The 22,796-nt window shown below is 41.9% G+C and overlaps 1 protein-coding gene across 15 annotated transcripts in view; it reads right to left on the minus strand.

The window, feature by feature from the left end:
- Nucleotides 1–22,796, minus strand: part of zbtb20 (zinc finger and BTB domain containing 20) — a 91,047-nt gene that overhangs the window by 24,388 nt on the left and 43,863 nt on the right. For all 15 annotated transcript variants that reach the window (XR_010897026.1, XR_010897027.1, XR_010897025.1 and 12 more), the window contains exon 2: nt 12,146–12,332. The gene's annotated coding sequence lies outside the window, so the exon portion shown is untranslated. The remainder of the gene's footprint in view (nt 1–12,145; nt 12,333–22,796) is intronic.

Consider the following 22,796-nt stretch of genomic DNA (forward strand, 5'->3'; position numbering starts at 1 on the left):
GAACTGGATTGGGAGAAAAAAAAAAAAAATCACACATGTGTGTGCCTGTCTGTCAATGAGAGGAGGCCACGCCCCCATTTGGAGATCTCCAGGCTGCAGCTATACCCTTCTCTGAAAATCAATTTAATATAATGAAAACACAAAAAACACAAAATAATAGAAATACTAGATATATGATGATATAATAGAAAACAGAAAGAGTGTCCCTGGAATGTTCCACAAAGATAGGAGAAGGATAGGCTGTGCAATGCATAGATAGAGATTGACATTGCTTTAGGTCTGTACTTTAATTGCCTTGATTATGACCAATAAATAAAACATTGATAACCACAGACATGTGATTCAATCTGGCAGGATCTTATGGAATGTGTATGGCCTTTAATTGCTTTTGTTCATTGTCATGTTTTCTGTAGAATGTGCATTCATTTTCTGTTTCTATCTTATGGACAAAATGGTCATGGGATGTTGTTTGCTAGAATGTAGCAAACAGCAGAGAGTATCACTTTGTCTCTGTGATTTTGGAACAATGTCCTGTTGATGTGCTGTGAAAAATTTCAGAAATTCTAAGAATTTATTTAAGCGCTACACTACTGTACACCCCAGTACTATACACTGCAGCAATAGTAAGAGAAACCAAATCAATTTTCGGAAAAAATATGTACTGTACGCTGCACTTACAATGTCAGCTATGAATTTCATTGCAAAAAAATATATAAAAATAAAAAATGTGACATGCAAATGATGCTAGAGCATTTCCAACAACTTTTGCAGCTATTTCTGACTTTTAACCAATAGTAAGAGAAGTGTGGTAGTACATTTACATGTGATTATTTTATGTAGGCTAGCAATATATATTTTTTATATTGAAACAGCCTGGAGCTAAACTCTGCAGGAAACTGGCACTCAAGGTGCAGGGCTGAAACCTCCATTACAATATAGTGAACATATCCTGTAAGATAAAATACCATGAAGAGTTTGTCAAAATGAGCAGTACCTAAGCTTGCCGTATGGAATACTATATCCCACACATATGGATTTATAATGCAAAATTTTAATTTAATGAGGTCATCTGTCAAGATCATGTGATTATCAAGCAGCATACTACTGTTTGAAACATTTATTGAGGAATACCTACTTTTTCACTTACTCTATTTAGAGTGATATAGAGTGTATAGACCTTATGTAGCCCCACCCCTTTTAAGCGCGGTGCTCGTTGTCTTTTGTCTTTCAGCTTGTATTTCCACAGCAATCTTACATATTTATGAATGAACCTGCTCGTTTTAAAATCGTATGGGTCTACTGACATTTGTTATGACATCTGCTTTAAACATTACAATGCTCATGTTAGCTTTCATCAAATCTACAAGAAGTAAATCCACTTCACCAGCTAATTATTCTTTGACAGTGATGCAATAGAAATATACAGAGCTACCACAAAACGCAAGTTCAAAGACAATACTCTAAAGATGGCAGTATGCTTGTTTCTCTGGCGCATAAGGCCTATAGTGATCAGTGTTCAGTAATCTAGTATTCCATTCCAAACATTCCTGCAAACACTGCAGAGAATATCATATCCCACAATGCAATGCTCTAAATTTTCATTTTGATTGAACTATTCCTTTAAATCTACTTATATGCATGGATGCAGCATTTAAGAGACTAGCAAATGGAAACAATGTATCAAAATAGCTTAAAGGAAAAGTTCACTTTCAAATAAAATTTTCCTGATAATTTACTCACCATGTCATCCAAGATGTTAATGTTCTTCTTTCTTCATTCGAAAAGAAAATAAGGTTTTTGATGAAAACATGCCAGGATTATTCTCCTTTGGCGGAACCACTTGGAAGGCGATCATTTGTTCATATAAAGCATATACATTTAAATTTTTTCTGAAAATGGCCGATCGTTTCACTAGATAAGACTCTTATTCCTCGTCTGGTATCATTTAAAGCTCTTTGAAGCTGCACTGAAACTGTAATTTAGACCTTCAACCGTTTGGAGACCATTGAAGTCCACTATAAGAAGAATAATCTTGGAATGTTTTTTTAATCAAAAACCTTAATTTCTTTTCAACTGAAGAAAGAAATACATGAACATCTTGGATGACATGGGGGTGAGTAAATTATCAGGAAAATTTTATTTGAAAGTGAACTAATCCTTTAATACCAGCAGAGTCAAGCTATACTCTAGCTATAAATTATATTAAACAGCATTTTTCTAATTGTTTGTATAATTTATGCATGCAATTTCATATGTAATATTAATATAGTGCATGGAATTATTGAATTATTATATTTGTACTTTTAGTATTGTCACACAACAAAACCATTTAATGAACTAATGAAGGCAAATGAAAGATCTTCACACTATCCCTTACATAAAATGCTAATATTGAAAAAAAGGTGACGTCTATGTTATTTGTCTATTCATATCTAAGTAAAAAAAAAAAAGAATCAAAATTTCCATAATCCAATGCTGAAAACAAAATATAATGACAAACTAAAGAGAGAAAATTAAAGGCAATTCACAACTGTTAAGGCTCGCTCACACCAAGAACCATAACTATAATGTCAACTTTATTAGCGTCCGCACCAGCTGACGATATCATTGTTCATTCTAAGTGTGCAGTTTTTCTTTATTTGCTGCTTTAAATGCTCAAGCTTTCTAAAGCAGGATGGATTCTGATTGGCTGTCACTGTTTTTATCGTTCGTCAACTGAAAAAAAAAAAATTGTGATTCCATCTACAGTGTTTTTCTGTGTTGTTATCGTTATAGTTGTGGTGTGGACTTCATTATCGTTGGTGTGAATGGGACTTTAGCCACTAAAACATATAATTCCACAATGCCTAGAATGCCTAATTTTCAAATCTATATCCAATTCTCACATATTAGACTTAAAGATACACATTTTATTTACATGTCATGAAATTATATTAAATTATAAACATGCACTTTAATCTTTAGCACAGGAGTTTTCAAACATGTCCTGGACTTTTTGTAATGGGTGCTTCTCAATGCTAAAATTGAAGCTTCCTCGTTCCCTCGCTCCCCCAGCCCGTGACCCGGAAACCAATCAAAGTCAGTCATCTTGAAGGAGATCTAAATTCTCTAATTGCACTGCGAGGATGCGAGTAACGAGTGGAATAATGAAGTCTTTTCCCTCTAAGCAAAAAAATATCTCGAAGTCAAGAAGTTCCAGACACCAAAATTGCATTGTATCCCATTACAAACTTACAAATTCTCATTCTTATACCATATCTGTTATCACCTATTACCCAATAAGCCTGCATCTGGGTCTTTCCCATCCCATTTGTTTACCATAATTAATTTTCAAGCCTTCTGATTTCTTATTTAATTGTAGAATGTTGCCAACTAGTCTATTTAAAAAAGAAAATGTAATCCTATTTATCAAGAAAGTGTACATGTACACAGAACAGAGCAGTTTGATTAACGATTGTACCATTCAGTGACTGATGAATGTTTTCTTCGCCATGTACTATTCTGTGAAATGAGATAAGATAAACAGCATAGCATACAGTACTGTATGTGCGACCTTCAAAGTTTTCCATAGCATAGTCATGTGGGTCATGTGGGTCAAGTGGGCCAGTTTTCCTGGCTTCCATAAGATCTAGATCCCAGGAGTGCAGCTGATGACACTTTTAAGTGACACTCGAGTAGGGGTGTAACAATACCCTTATGTCACGATTCAAAAGATATCATGATACTGAACTCACGATATTATTGCGATATTCCAAGACATATGGTAAAGGGATAACAAAAAATATACTGTTGATTAAAACACTAAATTTGGTAGTACATCGGGGGTGAAAATGAATAGTCTTGGTGCTGGTAATGCACAGGACAATGGTGACACCAGAATAAAAAATATTCATGATTCTAATGCTGAAACACAGAATTATTTTAGATTAATATGTTTGCACTCTGTCACTGACTAGATATATTTAAAATAATGTAGGCCACTTTTTACTGGTAACATAAGACATTTGGCATAATCAGGACCCACAAATATTCCCCCGTTGCATTATTATACATTATATTCAACATTATATATAGTAGTTTAATGTAGTACTGACACTACTAAGGCTAACATATTCAGGTGCACTTAGGGCGTGTCTGAATCCACTTCTGCTAGTTTAACGATGGGAAAAATGGTTGGCACATGGTCTAAAAGGGTTGTACCTAGTCTCTTAATGAGTTTATGTGCAATAAACCAACCAGAGTCTCATCTCTCATTCCCTTTAAAAGCCAGCTGCGCTCACGCCGTGGCGGATTCGCTATTTACATGGCGGAATTTGCAAGCAGAAAAACTGAACGCTTCTCTAGCGAGGAAACGGATCTGCTCTGTGCGAGGTTAAAGCGTGTGAGCAGACCATCTACTGGACAAGCCGGATTTCACCAAAGCACTCTTATCTTTATGCACACAATAATAATCTTTTACAATGTAATCCTTTTATTTTAAATATTTTGCATGTTTGTGTCTGTGTGTGTAATAAGCAGAGTGTATCCGCGTTGTGCACCTGCATATAGGGGCTTTTTACTAACACGGTCTTTAAATAACAAAACAAAAACTGCGGCATCGACTTAAGACCAGGTTTCAGTTGCCTCAAAATAGCAACACGCCAACAATACACCTGAACACACCTCGTTTCAGGATGCAGAAATAAGACATGAGAAGCATCCTATCGCTGTGTTCAAAATTGCCCCCTATACACTATTATTCTCTATATTAGTCCACTACTATAGTCCACTTGAAGGAGTGAAAGAAAACGAGTGCACAAATTCAGACACTGAGTGCCCTGGAAGGGCTGCCGCTTTTCATAGTTTGTGCTTGCTGTTTAATAATCATTTGAAACTGAGTAGTCAAGAAAACATCATTATCTAGAACTCTCTCATGGAAACTATGTATAAACCTTAATTAAACAATTTTATAATCAATTAAAAAGGAATTTATAACTGTATGATATTACGCTGTACGCACATTGGACCAGTGGTTTGGATGGATGGATGGATGGATGGATGGATGGATGGATGGATGGATGGATGGATGGATGGATGGATAATTTAGCTGTGGGCGCCATCTTCTGCGACCCTCACAATGCATTATGGGTATTCTCTAGCCGTTGAGAGAACATCAGTTGTACACTCGTTATTGTGGTGCATTACGGGATTAAATGAGTACACTCCATAACGTCCACTACGGACACCACTATGAATGGATGTCCCTTCAAATAGTGGCCTATTCAAGGGTATAGGGGGCACACCCTACTGTATGTCTCTGACACACCCACTTCAGGTCTTGCAGTCTCTACTAATGAGCTGATAAGCTGAATCAGGTATATTAGATGAGGGAGCCACAGTTTGGCTGCATCTGAAATCGCATACTTCCCTACTATATAGTAGGTGAAAAACAGTATGTGACAAAAGATGTCTGAATTCACAGTACTCATAAAAGAGTAGGGAAAAAGTACCCGGATTAAATACTTCCGGCACCATTCTGAAGTGTGCATATGATGGACACTTTGAACCGGGAGAGGATTTGTGAATGGCAGTGATGTGACGCAACCGACACTGGTAGGTCACATGATAATGAAAACATGGCAAATGTAGTACATCCAGATTACATTCATACTAAACACTCTCATACTATATAGAACATATCTTTTTAGAGGTCATGAATAAATTACTTATTCAAAATAAGTAGCTACTCAAGAGAGTATGTGATTTCAGACACAGCCAAAATGAGCAGTGCTTGGGGTCCTCCAGGACATGTTTGAAAACCCCTGCTTTATCCTAATAGAAACAAGCTTGAAAAACACACTGAATAATCAATGTCGCTCTTTACAACATAACAGGTGGTGCTGCCAGGGCATTTGAGTAAATCCTACCAAACAGCATTAAACTATCACAAATTAGCACACTGGAGACATTATTTATGAAAAGTGGAGTGGCTGGAAAACAGTGACCTAAAAAAGCTTTTCTTTTCACAGACAGAGGGCGGTCTTGAGCTAGTGTGCGGTGTGTGAACTAGCCAGCACTCGTCTGCACATGCAGCATGTGTTTCGCTTTTGCGTTACATATGAAATCAAAAAATAAGTAAATCAAATCAATCAAGCTATGATGGGTCCACGGGATCATTATTCATTCAATGAATTATTTTCAGACTTCTCTGGAGCTCACGTTCATGCTGGTCTGCATTTGAAAGCTCTCAACTGTCTATACAAACACTTTTGGAGAGAACACAAAATGTCTACTTTCTATGAGGTGCTGCGCCCTTTTTCAACACAAGGCTTTGAAACTCCTAAAAATGCTCAGAAGATTTTTTTAAACACTTGTAATTTCTGTGGACAGTAGTGATATTAGTTCCCTTTGCAAAACGTCATCTTACAGAAACACGCATAACGAAAGTTGAAAGCAAACACTGTTTGCTCCTTTTCATATTTCTCTCACCCCTTTCCACATGCATTCCTCTCTGAGCACTTCTCAGTTTTATGCATTGTCATTTTGGTACCATTCCTTACCCCCTTAGCTCATTACAATAGCAAACTCTAAAATAGCAAGTGTTTACTATTCCTAAGAAAACAGAGATATGCCACTTCTCCTCTCAAATGGTTTCAAGAGCATTTAAATGTTAGTGTGGTGTAAAAGGATGTGAAAAGACAGGTTAGCAGAACAGACCATTCATTTAGGATTCATAGCAAACAAAATACTTCAAGTATGCAACCTTTGAGACTTAAAGGGATGAAACTGCAAGGAAACGGCATCAATTTTGAAGGTTACCGAGACAAAGTATTGTATAAGAGAACGAAGAAACACTATGTACTTGTGTGTCTAGACATGTTTCTGTAAAACTTTAAACCTTTTGTAAAATCTGTTGTGTGTGTGTGTGTGTGTCGTTCAGGTATTCCCTACAGTCCCAAGGATGGCAATAACAGAAATGTCTGACCTTGTGGACACTTTTTGGTCCTCATAAAGAAAACAGCTTATAAATCATAATAACTGATGTTTTTTGAAAATGCAAAAGTGCAGAAAGTTTTCTATGATGGGTAGGATTTGGTTTAGGGAATAGAAAGTACAGTGTGTACATATAAAAATAATTACATCTATGAAAAGTCCCCATAAAACATGGAACTCTAACATGTGTGTGTGTCTAGCTAAGAGGTGTTAATTAAATAATAATAAAAAAATTACATTTCATTAATTTCTAATGTCTGATTACGATTGTAATATATCTTTATATACTTACATAATACATGCATAACGCAGATTTTTATATTTGCAGCATGATGCGAACAGGTAATGTTTAAAGTTGGCATGAAACAGAAGTTGCAAGTGGCCTATTGTGATGTAAAACAGCTTTTTCGAACAAGAAAAAAAAAGTAGAGTGATACTTGATTTTGTCTATTGGAAATTGATTGCATTGTGGGATCGTTGTGGTTTGCTACTAGTCAATCTCATGTGATTGACAGGTTGCCCCACCCTCGCTCCGGTGAACATGTCACTGGATTGCAATATCTTGCAAAATAGTTCATTTGAATTGGATTGCACAATGTGTAAATGTTGCTATTGGTATATGCATGTGTTTCTTTAGATAAGCAAAGGGCTAGTCAAGGAACTGATGATGATCTTGCAGAAGCATGATTTATTTGAACTTGCGCACGGCACTTTCAGTAAGATTGTGCAAAATTATGTTGGACCCCGAAACAAATACGGGCAACAAAATATGGTATCATTGTGTAGGTCTTCTGTAATGAATAATTAAAAATAATAAAATAATAGACTTACAATACTTTTTAGATTTTAGGTGTTAGGGCTCGTTCACACAGAATGTGATTTTGCTTTGAAAAATGCAAGAAGTGGACAGTGGAATGGGGAAAACACACAAGGTCTCGAGACATGCTTTTTAAAAGCTGAACTGATTTTAACTTGAGTGCCGCGTTTTTCTAAATGGTTAGGAGAACAGACCATTCATTTAGGATTCATAGCAAACAACATACTTCAAGTATGCAACCTTTGAGACTTAAAGGGATGAAACTGCAAGGAAACGCCATCATTTATGGCATCATTTATAACGGCATCATTTATATCAAGGTTATCAAGGCAATGCACTGTATAAGAGAACAAAGAAACACCATGTACTTGTGTGTCTAGACGTGTTTCTGTAAAACTTTAAACCTTTTGTAAAATCTGTTGTGTGTGTGTGTCGTTCAGGTATTCCCTACAGTACTTTATGGGGGCAAAATGTCCCTGCAAGGATGGCAATACCAGAAATCTTTGACCTTGTGGACACACTTTTTGGTTCTCATAAGGAAAACAGCTTATAAATCATATTAAATGATTTATGAAATGTTAAAGTGCAGAAAGTTTTCTGTTATGGGTAGGATTAGGGTTAGGGGATAGAATGTTTGTACATATAAAAATAATAATGTCAATGAAAAGTCTCCAAAAAATATGGAAACACAACGTGTGTGTGTGTGTGTGTGTGTGTGTAACATCTAGCTAAGAGGTTCTCATGGTAGGAAGCAAGACCCTGGAAGACCCTGTTCTGTGAGAACGGCCCCTTAGGGTGCTGTGGGTGTTACTATGCAGATGCTAAAGTAATCTGATTGGTTGTAGTGCATTGCTACACTGTAAAACTCAATAAGTTCAGAATACTCAAAACATTTGAGGAAACTTATTACCTCAAAACATTTAAGTTAACTAACTTATTTTTTTAAGTTAGTAGAACTTAATTTTTTTGTGACAAGTGGGGCGGGGCCGAGAGCCATGGAAGTGGAGCAATGCTAGTGTGGTGCACAGGTGTCTCTCATTAACAATCACATCACTGGCATTCCTTCGCTCCCACAGTTCTCAGCCTCGCCCTACTCAAGTACATATAGTTAATTTACATAAACATCACATTCAAATCTTGGTTAAATGTTAGTTAGCAAAATACACACGCTATTATAATTATCAAAGAGACTGTCAATATATACTTGCATGTATATAATCAAACAACATACAGTATATGTGGTCTTAAAAGTTTTGCAGCCCATCCTCAACCTAACCACACGGTCTACTCTTCACCAGAATGGTAACCCTACAAAACTAACATAACAGAACCCCCTGTCAATCCCAACATAACACAACATTAAACACTAACTTATGTCTCCCTATGTTAATCTTATGCAAAAACACACAAAATAACACTTTATTTCAACATTTAGACAGTCTGATGCAAAGCATGCTGGGAATTAGAAATCTGCTGCAACTAAAACAGTTTAGTTTACTTGAAATATGTCAGTGCTGTGAACTCAAAAGTAAAAGAAAGTTTTAAATACTCATAACTGTTAATTTAACTGAACTAATTTGTTTAATTTAAGTTTGTCCAACTCAAACGAATTAAGTATTTTGAGCATGAGGTTCCTATATGTTTTGGGTAGTTCATAGCATAGGACATTGCTACAGGATCCCTTGTGAAAAAGAAGTGCACTTAACTGTGGCCCTGTCCCAAATGGCACCCTAAACACTCAGGGTCTTTCTTTTGAGACATAATGCTGTTTTGACTGTCTGGAAGAAGTCTGCTGCGAAGCTCGCTCGGCAAAAATGTGCATCATATTGACCTTCTGAAACCTAAAATGACACACGACAGCCTAGGGTCTAGTGGACTTCATGATCACATGCACACGATAGCCATTGTAAGTGCATAAGAAGTGTATCATTTGAATTGTATTGAATATGCACTTGTAGTGTACTTCATATCTTTACAGTATATTTGAAAACTCAACTTGCAGATAATATAATATTAATTAAGAGAGCACATTCATGACTAAGTTTCTCAAAACACTTTTAAAAAGTGCACTTTGTAATCATGTCAAATTAAATGTTTTACTTTAAAAAAGTCCCCCTGAAATCAAAAGTTTTTTCACTTTCAGTATGAATATGTTAGCCTTAATGTTATGAATAAGCTGGTGTGTTCCAAACCATTGACAAAATTCGCATTTAGGAGATATAAGCATTCAAAACTTACAGTCTCTCACTTCCGCTAAAATGGATCACGGATTTTCATGACATCAGCATTTGATTGGATCTACTGTCCAATCAAATGCTCTCTAGAATCCGAAGTCCCGCCCCCTCCTACACTATACACGGACACTGAAGCTGCGGCTGAAATCGGTCATTTGTTCACACATTTAACTAGTTTCTACATGGTGAATGGCACATAGTGCACTACATAGGGGATAGGGAACGATTCAGACAGTGTAAATATGCTTTCCTTTGACACGTGAACTGCCGCAGCATGAGCAGCACAGTCTGCTCTGGCCCAGGGACATGAGAGCACAGAGCGAATCATATCCGCGAGTCGGCTCAGACCACGAAAGGTATCGGACCCATTTAAATTCTGCACAGAATGCTGTATTTTAAAGTGATATAGAGGAGATTAGGAGGATAAACGGTTAGAGATTAGAAGGAAACAGAGGTTTTATTGAGTTTAACGGTTCTGGCCGAGCTGTGATATAAGCGAAACGCTATTGGCTATTTTAAAAAAGGGGCGGGGCTGTTCGATACATAGCCCTGTCTTCCTGTTTCAGTTGAAATTACGTCAACACATTGAATAATGTTGCACGTTCCAAGACACTTCAGCGGGCCTTTAAATTAAATAATTATGTGGTGCTTTAAAGAAGTACACTCATTTTGATGTGTTGAATAACATAAAGCACATGTAAAGTACATGATTATAATTTTAACTGTTGAGTGTTTTTGATATTACATTTAAAGACATATTTTATAAAGTACTTAATTGCAACTTCATCATTACAAATGTGTAATTCTAAATGTATTTACATGAAATAAAGTTTCAATAGAAATGTATATTTTAGTTTACCATAAATGCTTGTCAGTACATTCAACAGTACACTCGAACCATATTTCAAAGACAGCAGAAGTAATTATGAAATTACATTAAAGATGTACTTATGTCCTACTTAAGTGGGCCAAAAAAAACCTCTAAAGTTCATCATTTAATATAAATTTAAACTATAATACATTTTCATCTAACTGTAATTAACATTCAATTACATGTCTGAAAATGTTACATTCAGTAAATTCTTTTAAAGTATTATTTCTATAACAAGTACTCTTTTTGAAAGTATGCTAAAGTGTACTTATTTTTCACAAGGGTATCCCTCTAAGAAAAAGACCATTTGAGGGCAGTTATGTGTGTGCGCACAAAAACGATGACAAGCAAACATATTTAACTCTAAAATCAAGAGAACAAAAAATAAGGATTTAGATTTTGCATAAAGAAAATGAAGCATATTTTAGGAGCACAATCATTGGTAAGTATTATGCCATTATTTTCTTGACAATTAAGCACATTCCCCACCCCCTCCCCCAAATTCTCATTACTGTAATGCATCCATTTTACTTCTGAGATTTTATGTAATTCTCATTATTTTCAATGATGATTTTCATTATATTCTCATTACTGTAATAAACATAGGCAGAGTGAGAGCTAAGCCTTTCTCTGACCATGGGGATGAGGTGTATATACAGTACATGACTACAGATGTTAGTGATAGAGGATTCAGTATGCTTCCTGTAAATGCTGGTCTAGGATCAGATTCTCCTCCACAAATCTAGTCCAATCAGAATTGTGTATTTAGACAGATCATGGTATAATAAAATATACTCATCGAATAAGTTTTCCCATTATAGTAGCGACAATGAGAATTGTTTCACATTATAGTAATGAGAATTTGGAAGGGAGGGAAATGTTCAAATGTCAGTAATGTCACAATACGAAAAAAAAAAAAATGTTAATGCTTTTAAAAAAGGTTTTGTTTTAGTAACATAAAACGTTATGTCTTTCTTTAGATTTTTGATGTGACCCAGGCATGTTCTTGACAGATTCACCCAAATACAGTTATGTCTATATATGTGTATATTCAACACACAAAGTGTATGGTGCAAACAGATGGGGTTTTCTTCTGTATGTTGTGGTGTAATGTTTTAATATCAGAAAGAAGGAAGGAAGAGAGGGTGTTCGTATTTGTAGGTCAACACATTGCGCAAACGAACATGAAAAACAGTTTGATATTAAGCATTAATCAACCAGAGAGAAATGAATTGAAGCTGGGGAACTTACAGTCTGATGGTGTTCTGTTAGGTAATTGTGTGTATGTGGGTGTGTTGGTGTATCAGGCTGGTGAAGAGGCACTGGTTAGATGCTACAGGTTGCTGGTGGTGGTGGTGCAGCGGAAGAGGTCAGTCGTTAGCCACTCATTTCATTTCGGTCCGGCCACAATCTAACCTCATGCAGAATCAATGTCGCCCTGCAAATAAAGCACAGAGAACATTTATTGCATGCCTTTTTTTTTCTTCTTTTTTTTAAAGAAAAGTTGTGCAAAATGGGAGAATTAACCTTTTCTGAGTAATAAAGTTACATCCATTTAATACATGTTTTTTCATCAAATGACATTTGCTTACGCACAAAATTCTTATTTGTCACACAATTTCTGAAACCTGACACTCAAACACCAGAACCACACGCCAAATCTGCAAAACCATACACTAATTCTTGGCCTTTTTGCAAAACACAACACACAATTCTCTATGTAACACACAAAAATCTAACAGGAAGTATCTTGATTTCCTTTTTCAAACACAACCATTGTTTCTGTCCAACTACACAGGGTTGATGTATTTCTTTTCTTTCGTACTGTGTAATACTGTATTCACAACCACAAATGCTTACAGTAAAAAAATAAATAGTTTGGTTTCAATCTCTCTGCCAATTACTTTCAGTCTTGTACAGAAATGAACATACAAGCTCATTAAAGAAGAGCTTTAGGTTTTGAATAACTGTGTGTGTATGATATATCCAAAAATAGAATATTATGGCATTTAAGGTTTTTGCATTTTGCAACGTAAGACAAATGTGTTTGTGATATTTTGAATGCAGCGCTTTATTTTGCAAGAGATGTGAGGCATTTTGTGTGGGCAATTCTTGGATTTGTGTGTAAAGAAAAAATTTGTGAGGCAAAGTTTTGAGAATGTGTGTAAGCATTTGAAAAACAAAAAAACAAAACAAAACTGTAACAAGCAAGCAACAAGCACCCAAAAATCAAAGCCTGTTAATTTTATACAACAGTAAATTATAATCCTCGAATCTGATTGGCTTGACATTGAGCGTGCAAAATTTCTTCGGACACTGCAACGGTCGTGACATGACGTCACGCTTTTAGAAACATGAATTCAACATAAAACAAAGATTAATACACTCAAAATGTAAAAAATATACAATCTTGCTTTAGTGCAAAAATATCATTCTTTTAATTCAGCCAAGAGGTCACGCCGTGAGGTATCGATCTTCTACTGGTCACCCGACTTCACATGATGTGAATTCGCAGGTCAGAGTTCACCAAACTTGAACTGGAACGCAGCGAAAAATGAGCTTGTGTTTCCAGCCTGACACATTTGCATGCGTATAAATGGAAGTCAATGGAATAAAAAGTGCAGTGTGACCGCACCTTAAGTCTAGACAGGCTGTCGGTCTTTGTATTTTACAGCGGATCATCAGTGGTGACATTTTACAAGGACGTTGTCATGTCACCATCAGTGTCCCAATGTGAGCCAGGGTCATTACTGTCCTTACCAGTGCCTGAATTCATCTACATGATATACTGATTCATGACTAAGGGAATGCACCCATTGTAAAAATGTTAAAGTCGACATGAAATGGAATTTGCAATAGTCTTTTCTTCCCTATTGTGACGTATATCCAAGCGAAACAAAAAAAAAAAAAAAAAAACGTAGAGCGGGAGTCGCGGGACTTGATTTGTCCATCAGAAATTGATTAGATTGTTGCTGTCTGCATGTAAATAAAAACTTAAATTAAAACTGTTCATCATATAAAGCGATTGTGTCTCTTCAGAAGACTAAGATTAACTTTTTGAAGCGTCAAAGTTTTGGATGCGCAAACTTTCAATGGAGGGAAAGAAAACTCGCAGGTTTCATTTGGAATATCTTCACTTGTGTTTCGAAAATGAACTTACGGGTTGGGAACGGTGTTAGGGTGAGTAATTGAAAACAGAATTTAATTTTTGTGTGAACAAATAACTAAATCATCTCATAACAGGCTTTCACCTCCTAAACTTAAAGCTTTAGCGTGTAATTGGTTCAACCTCTGCCTACAGCAAAGTAAAGCAGTAAGCCCCCAAAAAGACATGGTTTACAGTGATTTTAGATCAGGGGCATTGTTAGGTACTCCTAACTGTTGTAAAATCACTGTAAACACTGGCTTTCTTGTTTTCTTTAAACGGTTACTACACATAAAAGAAGAAGAGAACACAGATGCACCAGCAGTAAAAATACTGTACCAGGCACAACAAGCTTGCTGTTCACAATGCACGAAATATAGGAAGAAAAATATAAATATTGAATTGGTGTTGGTGTTTATATGAATGTATCTCTGAAGGCAACTGATTGAAAGTTTAGGAAGGAAGCGCTGTACCGCAGCTGTTCCATAAGTGCCACCTACTGGCAGTGAGTGAATTTGCATTTTCATTCAGCCCATCAGATGTTTTCGTTTTGTTCAAGTGTGTCTTGTGTAGCATAATTTCACAAATCTAAAGTCAGACCATTTGGTTTTTGCTTTAAATCTTGAAATTATGCAATCTAATTGAAAGCAAAAACAACCGCTCATGCTACATGTGTGTAGCATATTTGTTTGGATCATGATTGCAGCGGTTGCCTCTCATTTCAAATGGCTACAGATATTCAGTTTGGCATGTAATAGAGCAATTAAACAACAAATAAATTTGCTTAAAGAAAAAAAAATCTGCCATCGAATCGGCCATGAAATATTATGATCGGTATAACATGTAAAATTTGTGAAAAGAAATTCATTATTATTTATATGCCCCAAAGTAAAATGACATAATAATAAACAGTATTTACCTACATTTGATTTAATAATGAAAATGCAGACTTTTGTATGCAAGCTTACTAAATATAGCATTATTTTTTTTTCCACTGAAGTTTAAAATAAGAGATGCTATTTCAGCATCTCTGTATTAACACACTCATGCTCACAAAAACTAGGACAAGTAAGGTCATATTCAATATATCACCTGGCCCTGATGCATTTATAATCCCAATCATGATATTTGTCAGAATAATCTCAATTTGATTTTTTGACCAGAATTAATGCATCCCTAAAGCTCTGGCATAAACCCAGATCTTAAAAACCATGCCTCCTTAAAAAAAACACCAATCCTCCATTCTTTGAACTTTGTAAACCTACTGTATGAAGAGGTGGTTGTAACGCTGTAACTTCCTGCCTATCGCTACGGAGGCAGGAAGCAGTTCCCTCTGGGTTATCACACAGACACATTTGTGACAGGCTTGTGGATACACTTCACCACCAATTACAGGGTCAAACTTTGCCGAAGGAGAAATCATATGCTCACTGGGCCAGGTGTTATTATGCAAGAGAGAGATGAAAGAATGGTCAGTCAGCCTGCCACACCCATCCTTTCTACACCACAGCCGATCACATTCTCATTACACACACACACACACATTCTATCTGAGGTTAAGAAAAAGTGAGTCTGTTGATTTATTTCACCAATTAAACTGAAGAAGTCATCCCTATTTTATTTCATATCAATTCAAACTCTGATCATGCTAGACTAGTACCTAATGTTACGGATTCACATTACCCATACTATTTGTGCATGATGTTTACATTGCAACTTAAAATTTTGCATTACTTAAAATTATGCAAATTTTTTCCATAGGCTACATCTTCCAAAATATGCATGATGTATAGAAATACTGTATCCCAACACAACCTTCTGGGAGGAAGATGTCTCATAAGTGGTATAAACCACAATTAGTAAGGTCAGATGACCCCTTAAGAACAATGTGGTATAGGTTAGGCAAGTGCAAGATGCTGAAATAAAACAATAAATCATCCATTTTTATTTATTTAGATGAATAATTAAATGATTTAGATGAATAATTAAATAATAAATGCCAGGCAATGCAGAATCTCAGAAAAAGAGATTCATCTGAAAGGTAAATTTATTCTGTGATGATTTATATACAGGCATATGAATATATACATATTTAATTGCCCATATTTAAACTGAAGATATGCCATAATAGCAACACTATGGAATGATTTCACTCATTTAGCCTATAGGTTTTAATGCATATCAAAGATGTTTGAAATGTACACCTAACTCATGGAATTATTGAATTATAACCCCGTGAACTACAATAAGTATTAAATTAAAAAACAGTAACAACATGTCACTCGGATGATTCTGTCCCAATTCTCTGAGTGTAAATTTATCTTTTCACTTCAGAATAAAAACAGTATTTTGTACTCCACAAATCTAAAAACACAAATCCCTCATTAACAAACAGACACAAATCGATTGATATTCAACATAATACAGTGTTTCAGATCACTACTTTTCAGAGACACAAAATTAGATGAATTAACCTAAAAATGACTCAATCTTATAAATGTTGATATTCAGATGAAATGGCAAAATTGAGAAGAGCAAACTGATCAAATGTGTTGAGATGAGAATAAATAAATAAATACGTAAATAAATTAAAAAGGGCGGAGGGGGGCTCGTATTAACATCTTTTTCATGATGCAAAGTTGAATTGCGCTCTGAAATATTAAGACATTTGTTACACACAGTAGGATTAAAATGCAAAAAAGCCCTATTCATTTTTGGGAAGATGACTGAGCTCCACTCGCTGAATTTAACAAGAGCTGTAGTTCCCATTCAGTCGGTCACGTTCGACGTACGTCGGACAGACCGACGAATAGGAATCTCGCTAGAGAGGCCAATCTACTTCGAGTGTAACTAAACGAGCCAATGCACATTGGCATGCAATCATATGCATCAGCTGCTCGCCTCGCAGCGCGGGTATATAATGAGCAGCAGGTGCGTTGCATCTTCAGCTTTTAAACCGGCTGAGCCGAACCTTCTATGAAGACAGCTACTGAAAGCGAGTGTGGTGAACGAGTCTCTCTTCAAGACGTCTCTTTGTTGCGAGGTGCAGGCGGACAGCGCAGCAGCGGGGCCGATTCTCCTTTTGTTTTTGTTTTTGCCTTTAATTTGATTGAGCAAAGCTGTAATCAGCGTGAAGGCCGTTCTCACGGCTGGTGAAACGGTGCGCCTAGAGCGCTAAAAAGCTGTTGTTACAGCTGGTAAGAGGAGCGCCTTCAAGGAGAGTGCACACGACAGGCTGCACATTCCCTGTCTGTGCTGCAGCGGCTATTCCCCTGCGTGCTTCAGCACCTAAAAGAGTCAGTCCTTGAAAGAGCTAACACGAGTAGTTCGCGTCTTTTTTTAATGATGTGGTTCTTCTTGTGTGTTTCTGGATGCGGTCGTTACCTGGCGCCTCGGGATGGTCACCAGCGCTGTATCGCGTGCTTGGGCTTAAGGCACGCTGAGGCAGCGTTTGTGGATGAGTCATGTACCCATTGTGGGAAGATGACCATCGCGGAGTTGCGGTCGAGACTCCACTTTCTGCAAAGGGGTGGAGTCCCGGTCCCGACGCCTCGCTCCAATCCTCCTCAGAGGGTTGCTGCGAGCGGCGGGGCTGGTGACTTGAGGATAACGGTGAGCGCGCTTCCTTCGGGGAACCAACCCCCTAGGAACCCTCCCCCTCGTGCGCTCCGCAGCCAGTAGAGCTGCCCTCGGAACGTGGTGGACCACCCCAGAGGTGTGTACCATCCGTTTCCTTCGGAGCTCCCCCAGACGACCGGATGTCGATCGCTGCATCGGAGGGTGAGCCTGATACTTCTGGGGAGGATGAGTCGGCGCAGTTGCCTCCTTCGGGGGTGACAACTGTGCCCGACACGGACCCGGAAATGATGGCTATGCTTTCCCGGGCCGCCAACAGGGTCGGGCTCGTGTGGAATCCTCCACCGTGTCCCGAACCCTCGAGGTTGGATGACTGGTATCTCGGGGTGGCCAGGGCTGGTTCTCAGCCCCCCACCCCAGTACCCTTCTTCCCGGAGGTGCATGAAGAGCTCACGGGCACGTGGACGGCACCTTTTACTGCCCGAAACTGTGTCGGTGGGTCCTCCTCCCTCACCACCCTTGATGGCGGGGCAGCGAAGGGTTACACGCGCATACCCCCTGTGGAACGGGCCGTTGCTATGCAACTGTGCCCTAACTCCACCTGGCGGGGGGAGCCGTCTCTCCCTTCCCGGGCCTGTAAGTACTCGTCGGATCTTACCGGCAAGGCTTATCAGGCCTGTGGGGAAGCTGCCTCTGCCTTACACGCTATGGGGTTGTGGCAGGTCCATCAGGCCACGGCACTGAGGGACCTGCACGAGGGTGGTCATGATCCACAAGTTCTCCAGGAACTTCGTGCCGCGACGGACCTCGCGCTTCGAGCGACGAAGGTTACGGCGCGGTCAGTGGGCTCGTGCGATGTCCACTATGGTGGTCCAGGAACGCCATCTCTGGCTGTGTCTTGCGGACATGAGGGATACCGACAAAGTCAGGTTTCTTAATTCCCCCGTGTCCCAGACCGGCCTCTTCGCGACGCGGTCGAGAACTTTGCCCAACAGTTCTCGGCTGTACAAAAGCAGTCAGAGGCGATCAGTCACATCCTGCCGAGGCGGTCAGCTGCTGCACCTCCACCGCCGGCGGCACCTCAGACTGCCCGTCGCCGAGGCGCGCCCTGCAGCCGCCCCGCTCCGACGCCCCAGCAGCAGCAGCCTCCATCCAAGCGGCGTCGTGGAGCCGGTCGCGGGCGGGGTACCCAGCCCGTCCAGCACCTCCTAAGAAGAAGGGTGGCAAGGCCAAGTCCAAGCGGCCCTAGGACGGGCGACCCGGAGATGGACGGGACTGCTCTTCAGGAGGTGGTGACCGCACCGCTCCTTCCCCCGGAGGAGGGCCGGGTGGAGAATCTTTTGTTTCCCCTTTTTGTTCCGCCGCTGGCTCAACGGCCAGCGGTACCCAAATTTTCAATAAAAGAGCAGTTTCCTCTATCTCCGGGTCCGAAGAGGCTCGGAGAGCAGTGGGAGGGCTAGAACCTCACCACTCTCATCCACCTCTTCTGTCGCCAGCGGACAGCAGCGAGCAGCAGGTAGGCAAAACCTCGACTGCTCCCTCTGTCCACCCGTGGAAGCAGGTAAGTGTTGCACAGCACACTGTGACCCCCGCTTCGGGCCGCCTCACACGGAGAGCCTCCCGGGCCGCGTCCCTGCGTTCCACCTCGCTGCCCCGCGGCGGGTACGCCGGTGGTCCCCTTGGTGCCGCTTGCGCGGTCTCTGAGAGCCTGGCTAGAGCTCCCCAGTCCGTCTCGCTGGCTCCTTCGGACCATCAGGCTCGGCTATGCGATTCAGTTCGCCCGGCGCCCCCCCAAGTTCAGGGGCATCCTCTTCACTACAGTGAAAGATGCCGATGCCCCTGTTCTGCGTGCGGAGATCGCAGTCCTACTGGCGAAGGACGCGATAGAGCCGGTCCCTCCAGCCCGATTTGAGGTCGGGTTTCTACAGCCCCTACTTCATTGTACCCAAGAAACGCGGCGGGTTACGACCGATCTTGGACCTGCGAGTTTTGAATCGGAGCCTTCACAAGCTACCGTTCAAAATGCTCACGCAGAAACGCATTTTCGAGTGCATCCGTCCCCGAGATTGGTTTGCAGCGATCGACCTGAAGGACGCGTACTTCCATGTTTCGATTCTTCCGCGACACAGGCCATTCCTGAGATTCGCGTTCGAAGGTCGAGCATATCAGTACAGAGTCCTACCCTTCGGGCTGGCCCCTGTCTCCCCGCGTCTTCACGAAAGTCGTGGAGGGAGCCCTTGTTCCCATGAGAGAACAGGGTGTTCGCATTCTCAACTATCTAGACGACTGGCTTATCCTAGCACAGTCTCGGGATCAGTTGTGCGAACACAGGGATTTGGTGCTCAGTCACCTCAGCCAGTTGGGGCTTCGGGTCAACTGGGAAAGAGCAAACTCGCCCCAGTGCAGAGGATCTCTTTTCTCGGTATGGAGTTGGATTCGGTCGAACAGATAGCACGCCTCACAGAGGAACGTGCTCGGTCGGTGTTGAACTGCCTGAATACGTTCAATGGCAGGACAGCGGTCCCACTGAAGTTCTTTCAGAGGCTCCTGGGGCATATGGCGGCTGCAGCGGCTGCTGTAACACCGCTCGGTCTGCTTCATATGAGACCGCTTCAGCACTGGCTTCACGGCCGAGTCCCGAGATGGGCGTGGCAACGCGGCACGTTCCGGGTGCCAATCACTCAGGAGTGCCGCCGAACCTTCAGTCCGTGGTCGGACCCTTTGTTTCTTCGGGCAGGAGTGCCCCTAGAACAGGTGTCCCGGCATGCTGTGGTTTTCACAGATGCTTCTGCCACCGGCTGGGGTGCCACGTACAACGGGCATGCAGTCTCAGGGGTTTGGACGGGACCCCATCTGCATTGGCACATCAATTGCCTCGAGTTGCTGGCAGTACGCCTTGCGCTGAGCCTCCTCAAAGGCGTCTGCTTCGCGACAAGCATGTACTGGTCCGTACGGACAACACTGCGACCGTTGCGTACATCAACCGCCAAGGTGGTCTACGCTCCCGTCGCATGTCGCAACTCGCCCGCCATCTCCTCCTGTGGAGTCGGAAGCATCTGAGGTCGCTTCGCGCCATTCATGTCCCCGGTGTGCTCAACCGTGTGGCCGACGAGCTATCACGAGCTGCGCTGCCCGGAGAGTGGCGACTCCACCCCCAGGTGGTTCAGCTGATCTGGCGAGAGTTCGGAGAGGCTCAGGTAGACCTGTTTGCCTCACCAGAAACCTCCCACTGCCAGTTGTTTTACTCTCTGACCGAGGGAACACTCGGGACAGACGCACTGGCTCACAGCTGGCCCCGGGGCCTGCGCAAATATGCGTTTCCCCCAGTGAGCCTACTTGCACAGACCCTGTGCAAAGTCAGGGAGGACGAGGAGCAGGTCTTGTTAGTTGCGCCTTACTGGCCCAACCGGACCTGGTTCCCAGAACTCTCACTCCTCGCGACAGCCCCTCCCTGGCCCATCCCTCTGAGGAAGGACCTCCTCTCTCAGAGACGGGGCACTCTTTGGCACCCGCGTCCAGACCTCTGGAAACTCCATGTCTGGTCCCTGGACGGGACGCGGAGGTTCTAGGTGACTTACCCCCGAGGTACTTAACACCATCACTTCGGCACGTGCACTGTCTACGAGACGTGCTTACGCCTCGAAGTGGAACCTGTTCGTCGAGTGGTGCTCTTCTCGCCGAGAAGACCCCGAAGATGCTCGATCGGTGTCGTACTTTCCTTCTTGCAGCAAGGGTTGGAGCGTAGGCTGTCCCCCTCCACCCTCAAAGTCCATTCTGCTGCTATCTCCGCTTACCACGACCACATAGATGGCAAATCTGTTGGTCAGCACGACCTGGTCGTCAGGTTCCTTAGGGGGCGAGACGGTTAAATCCTCCTCGTCCCCCCTCCATGCCCTCTTGGGACCTTACTCTGGTGCTCAGAGCACTCCAGATTGCTCCCTTTGAGCCTTTGCTGTCAGCAGACTTAAAGATTCTCTCTATGAAAACTTTGCTGCTGGTGGCATTGGCCTCCATCAAGAGGGTAGGGGACCTGCAGTCATTTTCGGTCGACGAATCGTGCCTAGAGTTCGGGCCGGGTGACAGCCACGTGGTACTGAGACCCCGGCCTGGCTATGTGCCCAAGGTTCCTACCACTCCTTCAGGGATCAGGTGGTGAGCCTGCAAGCGCTGCCCTCGGAGGAGGCAGACCCAGCCCTGGCTTTGCTCTGTCCAGTTCGCGCCTTGCGACTGTACATAGACAGAACTCGGGCTTTAGGACCTCAGACCAGCTCTTCGTCTGTTACGGAGGCCAGCAGAAGGGAAAGGCTGTCTCCAAGCAGAGGATGGCCCACTGGATAGTGGATGCCATCGCCCTGGCTTACCAAGCTCAGGGCGTGCCCTGCCCGCTCAGGTTGCATGCCCACTCCACGAGAGGTGTGGCATCCTCCTGGGCGCTGGCTCGTGGCGCCTCGCTAACAGACATTTGTAGAGCTGCGGGCTGGGCGACACCTAACACGTTCGCTAGATACTATAGCCTTCGTGTCGAGCCGGTCTCCTCCCGTGTTCTCGCCTCAGGTCAGAGGCACGGAGAGGCCCCGGCTTAGTGTCGGCTTGCTGCGCTACATGCGCATTCTATTCTCCAGAGAGTCCCTACGGGCAGACCCTGTTGAGTCCTCCGGTTACCCTTCGGCAGCCGACGTGGCGGAGCGTCTGGCGCCAGGCCTATACTCCGTTGTATCCTTGAGAACCGGATTTAGGCTGGGTTCCATATGTGTGACCCTACGGGGATCCCATATGGCTTTTCCACGGCTGCTCCTAAACGAAGCCCGTGTCTTTCCCTCTGGGAGAACCCATCTCTCACCGAGTGGAGTCACCCCAGTTCTTCCATATGTTGTACAACCTACAAGGTTAGTCCATATGTACTTATCCATATAACTCCTTCGGGGAAGGATATGGCTTCCGCAGCGTTCCTTATCGCATGTAAGGCTACGCTTTCCCAGCGTTATCCAATTGTCGCACTGAGTGGGTTTTGGGAACAACAGTGATCGACCCTCTCTGCGTGAGCCTGGTCCCACCGTCCTTAGGCAAGGGGGTTCAGGTGGCTCACGTCAGAGCGCTGGAAGAGGGCAGCCCCTGTGGCGCTTTGGTAGGGATTCTATTCGTCGGTCTGTCCGACGTACGTCGAACGTGACCGACTGAATG

The sequence above is a fragment of the Chanodichthys erythropterus genome, chromosome 13, assembly GCF_024489055.1.
Source record: "Chanodichthys erythropterus isolate Z2021 chromosome 13, ASM2448905v1, whole genome shotgun sequence".
Classification (NCBI taxonomy): domain Eukaryota; kingdom Metazoa; phylum Chordata; class Actinopteri; order Cypriniformes; family Xenocyprididae; genus Chanodichthys; species Chanodichthys erythropterus.